This window comes from Rattus norvegicus, chromosome 7 (genome assembly GCF_021556685.1).
Source record: "Rattus norvegicus strain SHRSP/BbbUtx chromosome 7, alternate assembly SHRSP_T2T, whole genome shotgun sequence".
Classification (NCBI taxonomy): Eukaryota; Metazoa; Chordata; class Mammalia; order Rodentia; family Muridae; genus Rattus; species Rattus norvegicus.
This window is the reverse complement of record NC_141540.1, coordinates 48,394,605-48,409,242: the sequence shown is the minus strand read 5'-3', so window position 1 is coordinate 48,409,242 and position 14,638 is coordinate 48,394,605. Positions and strand designations below refer to the sequence as shown.

Genomic DNA, 14,638 nt, shown 5'->3' with positions numbered 1-14,638 from the left:
TTTTATTTTGACAATGATATGGAAATAATTTTCCTATCAAAATTATAAAGTGATGTCTTTCAAGAGTAATAAGGAAACCTAAAATAAAGTTTTTCTCACTTAAAATTTATACTGTGTCCAATGCATCAATTTCTTGCAGGGAAAAAACCAATTAAAATAAAATAGTTTCTCATGTTCTGCCTCATTGAAGAATATCATGCTTCAATTTTCTTACTCATAAATGGTTGCAATACTTTTATACCATAAAGTTATAGTAATGATTGAATTATCCAACTTTGTGTCATGACTTGCAAATATTAAATAAATGTTACTTATCTTGTTATCAAAGATGTCAAACTTTTCCTATGCAATCAGAGAAATGGGTATTAGTCTTCACTTTACCTTCAGTTTCTTCTGAATTCAGTTCATTATTCCCTGTATTATCACGAGACAAAAACATTTGTGAGAAGCATTATGAGCTCCTTCTGAGTCATATTCAGACTAACATCACGTTTTACATCAGGGCCTTTGATAAGAGCTGTATTATGTTGGGTGTGATTCCTCAAGGTTTGATCTGGATGTTCACAATGAATAGAATAATATGTCCAGGAAAAGATAACACATTAAACATTTCTGATTTGGCATATTGTGAAGGAAAGGGTAGTATAGGAATCAAAGTGGATCAATGTCATCCAAATTAATAAACAAACTATAATAAAATGTCCCCTGTTGCTTCTACTTCCCATCCCTACCCCTGCCCAGACACTCCTTGCTTGATATTTATAAAAAAACATAGTCAGGAGTAGCTAAATGTCGTTAGTATAACATATGAACCAGCCTGCCAGTGATTCATATCCTACAAATCCCTCAGGTACTGTAGCCCTCTGTCAGGAAGTTACACTTTTGCATTTCTCTAATTTCATGGCACTCAAATTGATTGTATCTATTACCAAATCTCAAAGTCTCAAAAGATAGGCTGTGAAGGATTGTTCACATCTTTTTTGAAAGTCAATTCAAGTGGTTTGGAGGCAGAATCTCTACCATTATTATGGCTTCCTGAATTGATCAAATATTACGTACGATGTTTGGTCAATGAACCATGGATTTACCTTTCTTAAAAGTGAGTAAAGCCTGAGGATATTTTCCTATATTCTACCCCATTCTGACCATCCTCACTACCTGACTTCTCCCATTCTAGGATCACAGGCAGGACTGCTATATACTGTCATTTTTCTTATACTCTGTCAGCTATCAGAAACCATATATGGAACCTGAATACATTGCTCTGTGTTTAAAATCCTTGATGCTCACTTATGATGAACAGAGAAAGTTGAAATTACAGCACCTATATCAGGTAGGTCACAGTAATTTGTAATTCTGATTCCAAGGGATTCAATTTTCTTTTTTGTTTTTTGAGGGCATCCCTATGTGTGTGCACAGGAATGTATACACACACACACACACACACACACACACACACACATTCTTCTTGAAAACTCAAAACTTTAACACTCTTGTTAAAAGAATAACAAAAGTAACTGTCTTAACTTCTTGGGTCAAAGCAATGGTGCTATTAATTAAATAGCTATACCACTATACCAGCAATAATCAAACCCACTATCCTATTGCTTCTGTTTAAAGCCTGACTCATTTCTCTCTATATTTGCAAGCCTTTTTCAGAATATCAAGGTCCTGTAATATTCACAAGCAATAAAACAAAAACTGGTATATGCCAGATTTCAATACAGTAACAAAATTAGAAAATGTACAATCAATATAACTCACCTTAAATATTATAGAAGAAACATGAGTAATTTTAACATGACCAATTAATAAAAGATTAGGAGTTTTAACACATATACTAATGTTTGTTCAAAATCCAGACATCTGTTGCAAATGTAACTTCATATAAGACAATTGTGAAATTTTAAATGTCCCTGAAAATGTCCAGAACCAATCTGCCAAACGAAAACTGTTATTTCCAATATTGGATTGACCAGTCTATGACTGAGTCAGAATAAAGGAAAGAGAACAGTCATAACTTCTCTTTGATTTTCTAAAGGCATTTTCCACAGTCTCCATGTTCTCTGTCCCACAAGGTCTAAAAGCTTAAAGTAAGGCAGTTGGTCCAATCTGGGATATAGGTAAGTAAAGATGGGTCAGGAACATATGTCCAAAATGACTTTCCAGTCACCATTGTCAGGGCACTCAGCAAGCTCACAGGTCAACATCATTTTTTGTCCCAGCATCAGCACATCTCAGCAGCCACTCTGGCAGCTAGCACACTCCTTCAGCATGAGAAACACAAACATGCCCTCTTCCCCATATTAAATATCTGAACAGGATCATGCCATATGTCAGTAAGTGGATCCTTCCATTTCACCTAGGCACACGTATACCTACTTGAAGCATGCCATAAACACTCAGCGTTCCTTGGCATCCAAATTTAAAATTTAAAATAAAAGGAGAATTATTTAAATAATTTTATGGTATACAGGGATTTAACTCCCCCCATTTTATTTATGAAGGTATAGTTTTAAAGTTTCTCAAATATGGGTAATATTAAATTGTCTAGAAAACACCTCAAATGCTTGACCAAAATAGCTAGTTAGAAAAACAATGTAGGCAATGACTAATTACATTTTTAGTTGCTTTTCCTGTTAAAGCAGTTGTAACTGGAAAACATGAAAAGTTGTCAGTAGTCACAAATACATATTTTAATTTTCACAAATCAGAAATTTTTAAAGTTTTAAACATACCCAATATCATTAAAAGCCAGTTATCTGTAACCAAGACATGAAGAACATATTTATACATGAAAAGCCAATCAGAAACAAAATATGAAGTAGTTACATAAATCTTTAATATTTAGATCAAACAAAATTCTTACTTTTTCTAGCTGTAATTTTAAGAGAAGCACCTTGTCACCTGCTAAATCCAATAATCACAGTCAGAGTTTTCTCTCAAAGATAAAACCATCAGATCCCTTACCATAAAGGCAGAGAAACTACTGGCCCCTCTAAGATCAGCTTGTGCAGACACAGTCCCTGAGGAGCTTCTCCCACTGACCTAGCGTCCTAGCTACAGATGCAGGACTCCAAAGGCCAATTGAGACTGCCTTTTATTTATTCCTTTTTTGAAATGAGTTAAGATTAAATCAAGGGGTAAATGACCAGCAGATAAAGTTTTAACCCTTTTTTCTGTTAAAACTGAAGCACAGAACAACATTCAAGCAACAAAACAAAAAACAGACATAAACTGACAGACATGAGCATCTTAGTGTACTAAGGACAGACAATAGATGTAGAGGGAGAGAATTAGATGGTGTCCCACCAAAAGGACTCAGATATCCTACCTAAAGGACCCAGAACCAGAAATAAGCAATTCTCTAATAGGTGCCAACAAGGAGGCAGGACATCTCCTGCCCTCCTTCTGTCCTTAGTAGAGCACCAAAAATGTTTGTAGGCTGTAAACTATCTCTAGTCAGGGTCCAAGCATCTATGAGAATTGACTTCACTTTTCTAGATTTTACCATAACACTTCTAAAGTTTTAATATTTTTTTAGCTGTTTTTAGCTTTACCCCTGCTCCCTGATGTTTGAGCAGAGCTACTATCTGATCTACTATCTGATGCTACTAGCTGTAATGTAGAACTGGAGGTTCCCATAGCAAGATTCTTTTACTTACTGCAAACTAAACTTGCCAATTGTTAGTTGATGCGCCACTCACCCAATACGCTCCTTCCACTTCACCAGCTGGCTCTGGAATAATCCCATCAGGGACTCCTCTCTTCCAGATCTTGGTGGGACCTCCATTAAAGGTCCCCATGCCATCATGCTACCGAGAACCTGGGTTAGGCCTACAGGATTTAAGAAAAAGACATACTCCGGTCATTTGTGTTAGGAGAATGCCAAAACTTTAATGAGGTTTACAGAATGTATACACCAAGTCCACTGGGTGGAAAATTCTAGGAACCACAGTGGAAAAACAGGTTTATGTCCTGGGGGGGGTGGGTGGGGAAGAGAAACAAGAAACAGGAATTAACTCAATGATGTCACCACCCAAGTGCCAAACAAAAAGTTCAGGATATTCCTTTGTTAGGAACAAAAGCTCCCACATGCATTAGCAAGGCTCAGCAAGGGGCAAACACTGAGGGGGCCCAGGAGGGTCCCACACCTCAAGGCTTCAATCCTTTCCCCACACCTAATAACAGATCATGTTCCCCTCATCCCCAACCCCCATACCTTTTCCCTCTCCTGTCCATCCCTCCCTGCTTTTGTTTGTTTTCTTCTCCCTCCAAAGTGGAACTGAGGTGCCCTCACTTGGGCCCTTCAGTTTGTTGACATTTATGAGTTCTGTGGACTGTATCTTGGGTATTCTGTATTTGGATTTGTGTTTGTTTGTTTCTTTGTTTTTGTTTTAGCTAATATCCACTTGTTAGTGATATTACCATGCATTTTCTTCTATGTCTGAGTTACCTCACTCAGGGTGGTATTTTTGAGTTCCATCCACTTGCCTGCAAAACTCAGGATGTCCTGATTCTTAATAGCTGAGAAGTACGCCAGTAGTATGAACACATGCCCCTGTGGCATGGTGGGGCATCTTTTGGGTATAAGTTTCATAACTGACAGTGTTATTTGTGGAACATTTTGTTGTTCACTTGAAACACTTTTGGATTTTTTTATGTATTTCTGAGATGACATAGCATTTATATTTGCAAAATTCCTTTCCCTGTATGACTCTGTGTTAGAAACAAGCTGCTCATGGAAGAGAAGACTGCTGCATTCCCTGGTGCAGCTGTGGCCTGATGCATTTTCAAGTATTAAATTACATATTCTGCCAAAGAAAGAATACAGTCCTCTCACTATTAGATAGTAACACAGTAAATAAAACCTGCTGAAAATGGATATACCTGTAAAAGTCTTAAAGTCAATTGAATGCATTTATTTCTCAGGGCTGAAATAATTATTTTTCCTGGCCTTGAGAAGGGTCTTTATGGATAATAACCACAAAATCTCCCAAATTTTGTGCAAGACCTAAAATAGCATTCTAAATGCTATCTCTTAAAACATGAAGTGAAGGTTATTTTCTTTAAAAACTGCATTATAAATAGGAGTAATTTTTTGGAAAAGAGTTAAATTAGAGTTGAATTTGAGCACATCATAGATTGATATTTAGAGCCTATGGTAAAATTATACTTGTGGCTAGGAGTGGGGAAATCTTGATTACCATGGAGCACTCAAATTATTTCATCACAATCTATTTGTAATTTTCTTATTTTTAAAATAGATACATACAAATTATAAAATAGACATTTAATGTGTGATGTCGTGGCATGCATAAACATTGTAGTATTTAGAGAAACTTTTATCTCTTCAAAATTGTATCATATCTTAATATTTTTGAAAACATTCAAAAATTTCTCCTGCTTTAGAAGTATAGTACATGTTGTTCTTTTCTAGAGCTGCACAGCTGTTCAACAGTACACTATAATTTCATGCTCCTCTACAACAAATACTTTTCCTTTCCTCTTTCCTTCCTCTTCCCTACCAGTCTCTGGTAGAGACCATTTAACACTCAATTTCTGAGGTAATCTTATTTGATTCCAAATAGGAATGAGATCATGTGCCTGGATTATTTCATATAACATAATGATCTCAATTTCATCTAGGCTGGCACAAGTGACATAACTTCATTTCTTGTGAGTGGTTAGAATTCCGTTCTAGTGCGTGTGTGTGTGTGTGTGTGTGTGTGTGTGTGTGTGTGTGTGTGTGTGGTTTTCTTTCCACTTTTCATATTTCACTTTTCCAGTATTACCTGCATTTTTGAAAATAGTGTTATTGTAGTTTTGTTTCCTATGACTCCTGTACAAGTGGCCACAAGCATAGTGAGTTATAGCACATGTCCATTACCAACGTTCCCAGGGTAAGACTTGCCCATTATGCTCCTGATGTGTTAACCAATGTGATTTCGTCAAGTGTGGGACACTCGATTGTACAGGTCATGGTGATAAGGTTCTGCACTCATTCTCCCATCAGTTAAAAATAAATTCTCAAGATCCATTTAAGGAGCTTCTGGGGAGAAGCATTTCCTTGCTTTCTCCAGATGGTAGAGTCTGTCTGCCTACTTTGGTTTGTGGTACCTTTCTTCATCTTCCAAACCAGCAGAGATAATTGCCAAAACTACTTTTGACTCTGACACCCACACTCACTTGCGTTTTGATTTTACAGGACCCTAGTTCTTATACTGACTGACCTCAACAAGATATTCAAGACAGTCATTCATTTTAGCCAATGATCAAGGCTAAATCCATTTGAAACCTTTCTCTCTGTCATGTAACATGATATATTCATAGATTCTGAGCCTCGGAATCTGTAAACTTATTTTGGGTGTTATTCTGCCTACAATCTAAATTTTCATACCTAGGAATTGTGAAAATTTATGCAAGTTGCCCTTATGTGTAATAATATTTTCTTTTATGATTATCTTTTTATAATTACTCTATAATTAAGGCCCTTTGTTGTCATTTACTACTAAAGAAATTGAGGCACAGAATAAGAACACACTGAGCTCTGTCTTTTAAATCCACTTATGATAATATAAAATTCATAACTAAGCTGGACAAAAATATTTTTAATAGCATGCCTGGGAGTTCCAAGACTCAAAATTAGTACATGAATGGCTTGATTTAAAAGAGTTTGCAGTGCCTTCTCCCTTTAAGTTCAGTGACACTTTCCCTTACCTTGCTTCTATACCTGGGATTCATTTGTTATGAAGATGGTAATTGGCATATGTAAGACTGCACATGCTGAGTTAAATTCCAAAGGTAAAAGTAGAGGTGAAAGGAAAAGGGAAAAGATAGACGAGGAGGAGCACAACACTTCCACTAATCAACCTATTGTGTCCATAAAGTTTCTGTAAAAAATCGTCTGTGAGCCAATCAATACTGTCAGCATAATATGTTCTGCTGAACCAACTCTGATAGTTTGCAACCTGGCTTTGGTTCTAGAATTTGAATCAAAGCAAACAAACCATTGACTTTCTTAGGGAGATATTTAACTTCCTTGAAGGAAAAAAAAGATGCTAATATCTCAGAGGAGCAAACATCTAAGTTTGTAAGAAGGCACCATTCACAAGCCTTTGGTCTGTAGGAAAAGCATCTAACTTTCTTAAGATGAGTATGAGTATGTCTGGGTCCTGAGAATGGTTGGAGGGTTGCTTGCTTTCTAGTAGAATATGAATTTTTGATTTCAGAAACCCTGCTGACTTCCAAATCTAATTCATGGATACGGTAGTAATTTTATGGGTGCTGCCTCACATTCTCCATATGTCCAGGTGCTGCCATATATCCTCCATGTTTTCAGATTGACCTTACCCGTTTTTGTATATTTACTTTTTTATTTTAAAAATATTTATTAAATTATTTTATTTACATTCCAAAAGTTGCCCTCCTTCCCAGTCTCCCCAACTTCTTCACCCCATCCCTCAACCTCTGAGATAGTACTCCTCCACCAACTCTCACCTCACCCCCATCAGCATCTCTCTACACTGCAGCATCAAGTTTCCACAGGATTAAGCAATCCTCTCCCACTGAGGACATATAAGGCAGTCCTCTTCTCCACATGTGCCCATGCCAGGAATCAGCCCATGTATGCTCCTTGGTTTTTGTTTAGTCTCTGGGAGCTCTGAGTAGTCCAGGTTACTTGACACTGTTTTTCTTCCTATGGAGTTGAAATTTCCTTCAGCTCCTTTAGTCTTTCCTCTATCTCTTCCATATTGGTCCCCAAACTCAATCCAATGGTTGGCTGTAACTATCTGCATTTGTCTTAGTCAGTTGCTGGTAGAGGTTCTCTGAGTTCAGCTACTCCAGGCTCCTGGCTGCAAGCACAATATGGTCTCAGTAACAGTGTCAGGATTTGGTGTGTGTGCATGGGATGGATCCCAAGTTGGGCTGGTCACTGGGTTGCCTTTTAGTCTCTGTCCCAGTTTTGTTCCTGCATTTCCTTTAGACAGGAACAATTCTGGGTTAAAAGTTTTGAGGAGAGGTTGGTGGTCCCCTGCCTTAATTAGGGGCCATGTCTACCTACTGGAGGTGGTCTCTTCAGGTTCTATCTCCCCACTGTTGAACATTTCAGCTAATGTCATCCCCACTGAGTCCTGGTAGCCAAGACTGACTTTCCTTGGTCTTCATGAACCAAGCACTTGCATGCCTTTTGAGTTGGCATGAAAATTATTAATGATGAAAATATCCATAATTTATATATCTTCTTATCTTGCACAGAAAGGAATAAATAGTCAGGGCTGCAAAGGTGTGTTTGAAATAAATGTTTGAGGTTAAATTTTTTATCTTACACTTATTTTTATAGCGTTTAATAATGAAAAATTTAAACAAATAAAAGTTAAAGGATATTTATAGTAAACACCTATATGTCCACTATTTAGAAGACTAAGTCAATGTTTTAGTAATCCTTGTTTATTCTATCTCAATATATCTCTCTACTTATATTAGAACCTGTATTATTGTTATGTATTATAAATCCACTTGGGGACATCAGTACTCAACCGTACAAAGACTTAAGAAAATATATATATATCCACCTAGAATTTTGTGTGATTTGAAATAATATTTACAAACAAAATGAAACTGGTATTTGATGTATGAGAAATGTTTCCACAGAAGCATACACCTGTTTAAATCTAGAATATAATACAATACACCCTAGAAATGTCACAGATGGCTCACAGTAAATCATGAATAAATATTTTGGGTTGTTATAGTCCTTTTCTATTAGTCCCTGTTATTTATAGATTTGCTCAGCAAGTGAAACTACACAGCACTTTTATTTTTTGGACCAGGAAACCCAATATGAGGAAAAGAGTCCCAAGAGCAAACAAAAGAGTCAGAGACACACCACTTCCACTTTGTGAGTTCCACAAAACAGCAAGTTATCAGTCATAACTTACATGCAGGTCGCATAATTGTTACATCAGTTGCTATGTAATCTTTGTTCCTTTTACCCTGTGTTTTGAAGAACCTGTCTTGCTTTACCATTATTATTATTTAATCCTATTTACTGTTAAGTCTTATTTATGAATATATAAAATCATTTTCCATTTTTACTGAGGGAAACCTGGATGCTTCCATAAATTATGATCACTGTAATTGCTATCTATATCACATTCATTTAAGTATTTAGGGGAATGCATGCTTTTGGGTTTACTGGGTAAATGGTTAAGACTGGAATTTCTGATTTATGTGTTAACATGTATTGGTTTTAAATGACATATTAAGATGTTTTCAAATACATTTCAGTGCTTTAGAACTATACAGCATTATTTAAATGATATTCTCTTCATAATCTTGCTTCCATTTCCTGTTTTCAAGATCGTTCTTATTCACTGTGATTCACTATAAAATTTCACAGTGACTTAAAATATTGCATACTCGTCCACACACTTGTGCTTATTGTTTGGAAATTGTCGGTAAATCACAAATTCAAATATTTACTAATTGATATTAGATTGTCTATCTTTAAGACTTTTTTGAATTGTGTGAGGATATTTTATGTCTCCTAAATGGCAAAGGATTTTCCAAGGATATCAAGATTTCCACTTAATTGTGGGTTTGTACAGTTACTTCCTTAATGATATCTTTTATCACATGGAAGTTTATAACTTTAACATAACTTTTCTCTAAAAATATTTATTTTTGAGATTAAAATATTGGTTCATCATTCCCCCATCTCCTCTCTCCTTCCAAAACCCCTCATATACGAAATAAGTCTTCATTTTTTTCTTTCAAATTCATGGTCTCTTTTTTCATTAATTGTCCTTCTTTTCCTCCTCCTCTCCCGCTCATCTTCCTCCTCCTCCTCCTCCTCCTCCTCCTCCTCTTCCTCCTCCTCCTCTTCCTCCTCCTCCTCCTCCTCTTCCTCCTCCTCTCTCTCTCTCTCTCTCTCTCTCTCTCTCTCTCTCTCTCTCTCTCTCTCTCTCTCTCTCTCCCCCTAAATATAATCTGCTTGGGCTGTATAATTCTACTTTTATGAATATTTTCAAGTCTTGTATTTGTTATTGGATACCAATTTGTGTGCTTTTCACTCATAAGGCTCTCCCACTCCTAGGATCTCTTAATTGTCTATAGTAGTTATTTCCAGGATTAAAGCCTTATGTTTCCTTTTGGCATGTATATTGCTCTAATCCTGCCCTTGTTCGTGTATTGCTTAGTTAGTCATATTATTGAAAATTACTGGGTGTTGCTGCTGAGATTACAATGAAACACAGTCGTATAGCAAATTTCTTTTTCTTCTGGCTATTAATGGGCGCTCATCCCAGACCCTGCACTGTTTTTTAAGCCTTAGGTGTTATAGTTATTTTGTACATATATCTGCTTGTATTTAATTCCATTTATAACTCTGTGTTTTGTTTGGCTGTGGTTTTCTAAGAAGCACAATTGTTGTTGTAAAATTATTTTTAAAAAATGCTGTCTTCTATCCCACTCTAGATCTAGCACCATAGTTCCCCAAGATATCTTGTAGATAACTTCATCTCAGTCAGCAAAGCCTCTCACCCATTTTGCTCTATCCCATATCACACTGCTAAAGGCTTCTCTGATCCTGATAGTAATCACTCTACCCACCTAGTTCCCAAGGCAGGTTGCCACCATGCCAGAAATATACATCCCAATTCCATGGTGGCCCAGTGTCTTCAGCTGCCACATACTGTCTTAAACTTAAATCTCCACATGAAAGAACACACAATACAATAACCTCTGATCCAATTGATAAGATATAATTGCCCACCTAACCATTCAAAGCCTTGTACACATCTATTCCTTAAGAATATTCATAACATCCTGTAAATATGCAGAGAGGAATCTTACCATCAGCCTCCATGTTCTCTCTGCGACTTTCTCGACCTTCATCTCATTCCAGTCTCCTCTTCTCCCTAAAACTTTACTCCCACCCATCCTTCCAATGACAAGCCTTGTTCTATCTTGTACCTGCCTACACCTGCGTGATGACATCATCCTACACACAATTATTTGTGGGTCTAAAGCCAAATATTTAGAAGGTAGGTTTTTATTTTTAAATGCTGTTTCAGGAAAAAGATTGTTGTCTGTCCTTCTCCAAGATCTATGACTTCATTAGCTCTTGGTAGTTGATTAGGTTTTCAATGCCAGGCAAGATTTTTCTTTTATTAAAGTGGATTACAACAAAGGAATGCTTATTAAGTAATGATGACATTATAGCTGTTGTGGTGGTTCATATACATCATAGCTGGATGTAAATGTAGATAGGTTCTGTTCTTTGGAAGTTTGCATGGTTCCAGCTCATCCATAAGAAGGAAACATTAAAGTCTGTTATAACTCAGGAACCTCTAGAAATTGTGTCTAAAATTCCTACTGTCTTCACTAATATGAACTTACAACATATTTCTGAGGGGCAATGAAGTACAATATTGATAGGCTGCAATACTCTAGGAGTCTTGTGGATAGGGCTGACTAACAATTAGAAGGAGAATTTCTCATAGCCTGATGTTGGTCTTTCTATAAGAGTTGTGCTCTTGGAGAAATCATTGTCAGCCGATATGAGCAAATTTCATCTAAAATGTATAATATATACATTTATATATAGACTTACATATATTATAGTTTTTTTAAGTTAGACAGTTAATGATTTTAATTCTTATAACATTTTCAGACATTCTTTAAAATAACTTAGTTTCATGTCATAAAAACTCCAGCCTATTGAAATGTTAGAAAGATATCTCCTAGTTTTGTTCTAAAATATCCACATATTAAGTATATTATCTATCTAAATGCCTTATATTTAATGATAAAGCAGTTGTAGTTGATTTTCTTTTCATAATATTCAGGCACTTTTATAATTTTACTTAGATAGACTGGGTCTCTCCTCTCTATTCTCTCTTCTCATGGTTTCTGTGTTCTTTATATAGAAACTATTTTCAGATGGTTGCCCTGGGTATTACAAATTATGTGTTGTAAAAGTTTTAACTTTTATTTTCCTCCAAAATGTTTTTAAATTTTTATCCAGGGATTTAACTTGGCTGAACTCAAATTTCAAATTCTTGTTTTCCCTCCAGTGAAAGACAATTAAATCTCCTGTCAGCTAATTTAGCTTCTCTGAGGTAATCTGTGTTCTCCCTGTGCACAGATTTGCCTAGGGTCGAACCACAATTGTGAGACAACTCCCTACTGTACTCTTTTTTTCCAATGTTCTCTTTTCTCTTTTCTTTTTTTTTAATTTTATTTTTATTTTTGGATATTGTAGGTATTTACATTTCAAATACTAACCCTTCCCCTTCCCTCCCATACACCCTCCCCTTCCCCTGATTCTATGAGGAAACCCCACCCACCCACTTAAAACAATACCCTGACATTCCTCTACATTGGGGACATGAGCTTTCACAAGACCAAGGACTTCTCCTCCTACAGATGCTGGACAATGCCATTCTCTGCTACATGTACAACTAGAGCCATGGGTCCTTCCATGTGTACTCATTGGTTGGTGGTTTAGTCCTTAGGAGTATAAATCCCTGGATTTCTTTGTCCTGGAACTTCATTCTGTAGCTTTCCAGTAAGTTCTGTTTTGAACACTGTCCTGTTGTTCAAGCCAAAAAAGTATTTTCTATGAAAACTATAATTAACAGTCAGGTACATGCCCTTCAAATAAATATGGCAAAAATGGAGAATTTATGAAATATTGTTCTCTTCTTGAAATTATCATTTTCCTGTGGATATCTACCTTATTATCTCTAACTCTCCAGTCTTCTTAAAGCTTCTTTATGTATATGACTAAGGCCTTTGCAAATGTAGAGGTCATGTTCCAAAGGAAGTTACACAAGCATAGCCATGTAGAAATCATACATTCATATTTTATGTTTGCCTATACAAAGGTAATTGTCTCCTTGATTATGATACAATGTCACTGAATAATATTGGTAATGATGTCATATAAAAACTAATAGAAAATATAATGAATATGGGGGTTTGGATGAGTAATGTCTCTTCAGTTTTGGGTAGTTGAACCTTTGGTTCACGATTGGTGCCCCATTTGGAAAGGTTGTGGAAGCTTTAAAAGTTGAAGCCAACCTGAAGGAAGTACATTATTTTGGAGGGGGTAGGCTTTAAGAGTTTATAGCTTCATTTAAATATAGTTCACTCTCTATATTTTCTGTTTAATATTGAAGATGTGATTTATCAGCTTTCTATCATTACAGAATCTCCCTCTGAAACCATAAACCAAAATAAACTGTTTCTCCTATCACTCTTTTTTGGTCACAGTGTTTTCTCAGATGATTGAAAAGTAATTGATTTACTGGTTACCAGAAAATGAACTATAGTAGAGAGATGAAAGTTACTAAAAATAAAGCAAGAAGATGGGTCTTTGTGTTTGATTTGATGAGACCAAGATGTAACTACTCCATGTCTTTTCTCTGCTTAGAATTTTGAATATGATATATGTACATTGGCAGGTTCCATGTTCCCTTAACACTTTCTCTGTTGTCTTAGAGATTATTAAGATCAATTACAAAGGTTTTTAATTATTCTTTTGGGAAATGCTGACTTCTTTTATATTTTCTTTACATTCTTAAGTACAAAATTAAATATTCAAACACTGTATACAAACATGACTTTTTATAAGTTTATTCAGAAATTTGAATTGAAAACAACACTATTAGTATGAATCTAATTCAGAAGATAAAAGCCAATTGACCTCACTGACATTGATTCACAGATTCAAATCAGCTGAACAAAATGGAAATTGATGATTGACAAATATTTAAATATTGCTTAAAACTTGTGTTTGGGTCGTTTTCTTTCTTTTATTTTGTTTGTTGTTGTTGTTTTAATTTCTTTCTGGTTTTCTGCAACATTGGAATTAAAACCCAGAATCCATAAATTTCAGGAAAACACTTTATTCCTGAACTGTGTTCTCATCTTGAAGGATTTTTTTTGGATATTATATTTATATACATTTCAAGTGCTATTCCTTCTGGAAACCCCTATGCCATCCTCCCTCCACGGGCTTCTATGAGGGTGCTCACCCACCCACCCACTCCTGCCCCCTGCCCTGGCATTTTCCTACACTGGGGGACACTTGGGCAGCACATATACTAAAATTGGAAGGATACAGAGAAGATTAGCATGGCCCCTGCACAAGGATGACACACAAATTTATGAAGCTTTCCATTTGATAGTTTCCAAAACAGTATGTCAAAGTTGTTTTGCATAGTTTGAAAAGGTGCTCAGTCAGTCATTGTTGGTCAAGTTGCTGTTTCCTTAGGCACTGTGGAAACAATGTTTATTACAATAGGAGCAGGTTGAATGATACCACAAAAAGAGAAAACCTGAAATTAAGAGAACCAGGAGTGAAAATAAAACATTTGAGAATTTTATGAAGTGTCTATAATCCATAGTTACCTCCTCCCCATCTCAGATTCACCCCACATCTTACCCACCTAACATGACATTCTCTCCCCCTCTCTCCCTTCGCTCTCTCATCAGGTCCAGTTTGCGTTAGCCAAATTCTCCTGAATGTGGAAACTACCCTGGTTTGTGTTCAACACACCAGTTTTTATACTATTAAAGAAACAAACTAACTCTGCTTTATACCACAGGTATTCAATGGCAGTAGGAG

General features: G+C 36.1%; 1 non-coding gene across 1 annotated transcript; it reads left to right on the top strand.

The window, feature by feature from the left end:
* Positions 1–14,092: 14,092 nt before the first annotated feature.
* Positions 14,093–14,197, top strand: LOC120093901 (U6 spliceosomal RNA). The gene has a single exon (XR_015626275.1). It is a non-coding gene; the product is annotated as a U6 spliceosomal RNA (small nuclear RNA).
* Positions 14,198–14,638: the final 441 nt, after the last annotated feature.